Source organism: Triticum dicoccoides, chromosome 1A, assembly GCF_002162155.2.
Source record: "Triticum dicoccoides isolate Atlit2015 ecotype Zavitan chromosome 1A, WEW_v2.0, whole genome shotgun sequence".
Lineage (NCBI taxonomy): Eukaryota > Viridiplantae > Streptophyta > Magnoliopsida > Poales > Poaceae > Triticum > Triticum dicoccoides.
This window is the reverse complement of record NC_041380.1, coordinates 89,821,629-89,828,387: the sequence shown is the minus strand read 5'-3', so window position 1 is coordinate 89,828,387 and position 6,759 is coordinate 89,821,629.

Sequence of the window (6,759 nt, the reverse complement as noted above, 5' to 3'; positions counted from 1 at the left end):
CGGCAGCAGCTCAGTCTGATCCAGCTGAGGATTGGGCACCGACCACGTCAGCGGATCAGTCTGATCTACTGGAGGATCAGGCATCGACACCGGCACCTGCTCCGACACCGGCACCAGCTCTACAAGGAGCACCATCTCCGGCAGCAGCGGCTTCGGCACCTGCACCAACACTTGCACTTTCATCTGCTCCGGCCTATGCAGTTGCACCGGCAACAGATTGGGCTGCAGTTCGCACTTCATATACCAAAGTCCTTACAAAAACCGACATGTCCACCTTCTTGGTAAGCATTGGCCGCCCAAGTGCTTTGTTCCTTTTTCTTTCCATGTTGTTTCACATGATTCACTGTGTTGATCTAACTGTTTGGGTATGTCTTCTTGTTTGCAAACAGAGAATTCCTAGAGCAACGAGGGAGTCGTTCAAATATCCGAGTGACCGCGGCCAAGTTTCTCTTACCATGCGCAGCCTTGGTGTGAATGAACCTTCTCAATATATCGTAAGTACAAAGGATGGTCGCATGATGATTGATGCTAAAGGATGTTCAAGGTTCAAATCTAAATCATATCTTGCGGTAGGGGATGATGTCAAAATCGAACTTTCTTGGCAAGGAGAGCTGGTCCAAATCAACTTTGAAATTCTTCAGTAGCAGCACGCAACTGCCTAACTGATCTATCCTCCGAGAGATTTTGATGTAATAATCTGGCATGGTGAAACAAGTGTTATGTGTGTATAAGTAGTACGATAGTATTATTTATCACATGATATATCGTTGATAGAATTGCAACTCTGATTGTTGGTTAGGAACTGTCGTTCGATTTCATTCCAACAGTTGTCGTGCTGTATTCAATTTTGTGTATTCGCCTTGCGACAGCATCTAAAACCAGGGCCGTACCGATCGCTTGCAATATGAAAAGCGCTGAGGTAGAACACATGGGCCCCCAAACATGCAGGGTTGGCCTGCGGCCCAAAGTCCAGAACCTGGTTTCGAGAAGCACTAGCTCAGTGCAGAAGTGGCGTCGTCCTCCTGCTGTGGGTTGGGCGAAGATGAATGTTGATGCTGCGTTATCTCGCAATGGTGAAAGGGAAGCCCTGGCAGTTGTGAGCCGGGATCATACATGCTTCTTCCTTGGAGCATCGACACTGGTGTATGAAAGTGTTACTGATCCAGAGATCCTAGAGGCAATGGCATGTTGCGAGGGGCTATCTCTGGCTCTTGACTTAAACCTGCAACAAGTTCAGATTAGCACCGATTGTTCAGCAATAGTCAAGCATATTGGAGAGGCATACTTGGGGCCCAGCAAAGTTATTATGGACGAGATCAAGACGAAGAAGAATATGTTCCCAACCATGGAGCTCATACATGAAAAACGCGAGTGTAATGTTGAAGCGCATGTGCTCGCAAAAGCTGCTACTTCTTTGCCCTGTGGACGCAAAAGAATATGTTCCAAACCATGGCCCTTTGAATTATTTGTATACCTATGATTGTTAATCTTCAATAAAGCAGCTTTTATTCCCTCAAAAAAATCTAAGTATTATATTCTCAGCTGAACCCCCATAATGCCCGTGCATTGCAGAGGGAGTATATTTCTCGGCAACGTGAGCCTGTGATATAAAAGATTTGTATATTTCTTTACAGAGGGAGTATCTCTCTGTCAAAATATATATTTATGTGTAACTAGTTACTCCTTTCTTTCTACTTCCTTTCGCTGATATGTGGGGCAACCGGCAACGGGGTCCACGTGCCATATGCACAAATTAGAGTGCACAACTTCACGGTAGACACACCCCGGTCGTAGTGCCGCGGTAATGCCCAATGAGACGTCAAATCACAACCCCCCCTTTCCAGCTTTAGCAGTAAGCTGGATGGACGAAGCGGCAATATTTCACTGGGCCTGAATCCCCTTCTCCGTTGTCTGCTTGTTTAGAGAAAAACCCCTCTCGGCGGTTGCATAGGGTTTTCTCATGGAGAACCAAGTACGAATTCTTCATCCATCCCCGATAAACCCAAGTCCCTTGGTCGCAGGTAATCCTAGGATGGTAGCTATCGCCGTTGATGAATTTTTCTTCCTACTGAATCTAGTGTGTTTCATTTGCAGTGCCCAAAGTGCGAGTACCCTACAGGTTTTTGCATCCTCGGCGAGACGCCACACTTGTTCCTTCTCATCCTAACACAACATTTCGAAACACGCACAGTATGTTCCTAGAATCCTCTTTTCTATCCGGGAGGGTGGGGTTTTTTTGAACATGCTATGTTCCCATATTATTTTTCCTGTAATGTATTATTTGCTCTGCCAGAACACATGTACTCAAGATGCTCTGCCTTGCCATAACTGAATACACTAGTTTAATGGTCATAGTGAAGACAAGCCATGGATATAAGTTCCGAGTTGGGTTCATGAACCAAGAAGATCGCTGCTTTTTTTGTGGCCGAACTTGGATAAACTTTCTCAAGTGTTACAGACTGAAAGTTGGCGCACGAATTTTGATGGAAATAGCAGAACCCTGTCTCATCTTCACTGCGATCTTCCACCCCGACGTCGTTCCAATTGTTCATCCATGTTAGTTTTGTATCTGGTTCTTCCTTGTTGCCTCGATTACTTCTTAATCCACCTATTCTGCCTAACTAATCACAATTTAACTTTAGAAGTAGCAACGAATCTCTCACGAAGTTGCTAATTCTAACTAATAATTTCTTATAATTGGTGGCACGTGTAGGTTTTTTCAGAGTTAAGAAGTCTGCTCATTTGTTACTCTGTAATAACTCGGCTGTTACTAATGGCACTGAAGTTGACTGGATCGACATCCACAAGTTCCTACACTTTATTGATCATCTTGAGGTCCTTGTGGGGCGTTTCAATGGTGGAAGGCCACGTGGGATATGTGTGCCACTGCTGCACTCGTTGAACAGGTCCAACTGTGTCGAGAAACTTATGGTACGAGCTGTTTTCTGTTATATATGTTGTTCATAAACTATTGCTTATACACAGTTTTATAGTTGTGATCTTCTTGAAACAGGAACTGCCGAGTTCTATTGTTCCTATACAGATGCCTGACCATGGTCGGGTCAGACTTGTGCTTGGTCACAACCTGATGTTTATGTAGACCTACTCAATTCCCCTTGGAGGTGAAAAGATACTTATTCATGGGTGGTCTCAAATAATGAAGGCTCGTCCACCTTGGAGAATAGGACAGAAGATTATGTTCATGCTTTTCCATGGCTCTAAAGCGAATATCATGTTTATTGACCACGTTGCGAGATGAAGCCGCTTTCAGAAGGTTGTGGATGCGCGGGGTGCCGCCTGGGCCTTGTCCTAGGGCTTGGCGGCCTCACCCTTGGTTAACTATAGGCAAAGTAGCACTGTTCGAGGCGTGCTTTGTACGGTTGAACCTATATAAGTACTCATACCGCTTTCAGCTTTGGTTGTTAAGTGCCCCTGCTGGTTTCAGTTAAGGTCGTTAAGTACTCCTGCTGCTTTTATAGTCTGTCGTGTTTCTTCAGTTCTGTCTTCCTCCAGCAGCCAAAACCAAACCAGCGCCGGCGGGGCCGCCTGCTTCCGCCTCCCATGGCTGGCTGCGCCTCAGCGCACACATCGCCGCCCCACCGTCTCCTAAATCATTAATGCCGACCTCCTCCGCGCGCTTTGGTGCGCTCGTCACGGTGCTGCCCTCTCGCGTTGTCAACATGGTCAACAAACAACAGGAATCGACAGAAGTACGTGGAGAGGATGACAGTAGGGGCCCACCACATCATTGTATGGAAAAATAAAATGCTTCCTCCTAGTGTTTTCCTGACATCTGGGACCCACGACATTGTGAGCGTATATAGTCAATAGACAAGAGAATAGCACAAGATCGGCTGACACCTGGGATGTAGCTACTCGAGCAGTATTTTTTTGTTTAGTATTGTTGAGACGGAGCAGGGTTTGAACTGGGCTATGGCCCTTCTAGCCCAGGCTTATATTTTATGTTCACCATGTGACCAGCCCAGCTATTTTTTCTTTGTGAAAATGAGCCCAGTTTATTTTTTCTGAAGAATACCCAATCCAGGCCTACTTATTTTTCTACGCCCTGATGGGCTGCAACTCTTTCAAGATGCCTACAAATTTTGAATGAAATATGAAATGGGTTGTAAATATAAAAATAGATGACAAATTGGCGATTACTTTATAATTTTTGAATTTTATTACATTTTCAGATTCCTATTTTAGTAGACATTAACCTAATTTAAATATATCTTCAAAGTACTTTAAATCTGGCTGGACATTTTGGTATTAAAAATAGTTTGGAACCCACAGAAATATGCGAAATTGGCCCTAGCCAACAAAAAAAGACTGCAATAAATTGCATAAGAAGTTGCCATGAGCAATATATAAATTATTAAAAAAAGAGGGAGTGGTCTGACTTGTGGGTCTGTTTAGTTGACGCATATGCAAGATTTTTTAGTTATTATATACATCAACAAACGATTCTATAAGATGTAACCATTGGATGTCAATCCAACGGCCGTCGTGTTTCTTCAATCTCTGATCTTCTTGCTCCAGCCGCCAAAGCAGCACCGTCGGGACCGCCTAGTCCCGCCTCCCGTGGCCTGCTATGCTGCCGTGCAGGCCTCAGCGCCCCCTACTACTCCCATGCTGGCCAGGGCATCCTTCTACTCACCCACACCCCTGTTATTCTGCGGCGACGGCAACCTCACACCGCAGCCGAACCGGTGAACGCTCGTACTCCTCTCTGCGTGGGCATCAACTGCCATGTCTTCCCCGGCTCCGCGTTGTCCCCTTCCTATGCCTTGCTGTCGTCCACCGCTGTGGTGCTCTCGGCGCGGCGTGGTCAATGTGGTCAACGACCAACTTCCATCGGAAGAGTACTGTACATGGAGCGGCTGACAGCTGGGTCCACGGCAGCCGCAAGGAAGTGCCTCCTTATTACGCGGAAAATAATTATTCCTCCACCTGACAGTGGGAACCCACCGGATGGGCCACCAGTATTTTGCAAAAAAAATCATTTCCCCCTGACTGCTGGGACCCAGCAGACGGGCCACCATCTTTCGCGAAAAAAACGTTCCCCCCGCTGTCAGCTCGGACCCACCGGAAGTGCCTCCTTATTACGCACAAAAAAAATGAATACTCCCCCGACTAGCTGGGACCCACCTTGGTGGGAGGCTGACTTGTGCGCCTACTAAGTTGACGGGGATGAAGGGCTTTGTCAACTTAGTCAATATGAACAATTCTAGCTCCAGTGACCGTATGATGTCCATCCAACGGCCATAGTGCTTCTTCAACCTCTGGTTTCTTGCTCCAGCCGCCCAAAGCAGCGCCGGTCATGCTGCATGCTCCTGCCTCCCGTGGCCGGATGCCGCAAAGGGCTCACTGCCCCTACTATTCCCACCGCTGGCCAGGCCCTGCGGCGACGGCAGCCTCACACCGCAGCCGAACCAGTGAACCCTCGTACTCCTCTCCGCACGGGCTTCCACTATCGCGTCTTCCCCGGCTGCGTGTCGTCCCCTTCCTAGGCCTCGCCGTCGTCCACCGCCGTGGTGCTCTCGGCGTGGCGTGGTCAATGTGGTCAATGACCGACTTCCATCGAAAGAGTATTGTGCGTGGAGACGCTGACAGCTGGGTCCACGGCCGCAGCAAGGAAGTGCCTCCTTATTACGTGCAAAATAATTATTCCTCCACCTGACAGCGGGGACCCACCGGACGGGCCACCGTATTTCGTGAAAAAAACGTTTGCCCCTGACTGTTCGGACCCACCAGCTACATCTTCGCACGCAAGGAAGTGCCCGACAGTCGAGACCCACCTGGTCGAAGCGTACGTAGCATTGTCATTCTGGTCGCGAACATGTACGTACATATATACTGGTCGATGTAGAGGCGCGCACGTGTCGTAGTAGAGGGGGCACGTAGCATGTACACGTACGTACAACGGCCGGGTGCAAGAAAGAAAATACGGCCACGTATGTGTACACACGGGTGAGGTCTCAAACGCCTACTAGCGCATACGTACGGCCAGGGCTCGTGTATATGGCTGGGTCGGAACGGAGAAACAGCGTCGTCGTCGTGTTCATGGGGAGGCAACGGAATGCGTCGTGTTCTTGGGGAGGCAACAGAATGTGTCGTGTTCATCGGGAGGGCTTGGACGGAACATGCGATGGAAACAAGGCCTGGCGTACCGCAGAATGGAGGAAACGACCTTGTGTTCGACCGGCCACGTTCAAAATGGGATCCTATTCATCGGGAGGGGTCTGGTGTACCGCAAAATAGAGGAAACGGACCTCCTACGGTCGAACGAGGGTCCTGTTGATCGGGAGGGGTGTGGCATACCGCAAACCGGACGAAACAGACTTGTGTTGGCGCGCTACGGTCGAAACGGGGGTCCTGTTCATCGGGAGGGGTGTGGCGTACCGCAAAACGGGACTCCACGGGATACTGTTCATCTCCACCGTCGACCCCCTCTAGCCTCCATGAGCTACTGTTCATCCACCGTCGACCTCCTCCAGCCTCCACCTGCGACTGTTCATCCACGGGCTCCTGTTCATCCAGCCTCCACCGCGCGCTACTCCACCGGCTACTGTTCAACCAGCCCTCTCCACGGGCTCCTGTCCAACCACCCCTCCACGGGCTACTGTTCATCCTGCCCTCCACCATATACTGTTCATCCTGGCCTCCACGAGGTGGTCCTGTTGATCTAGCCCTCCACAGGGTCCTGTTGATCCAGCCCCAGCCGGCTCAATCGATCGGGGTCCTATTCACCCAGAGACA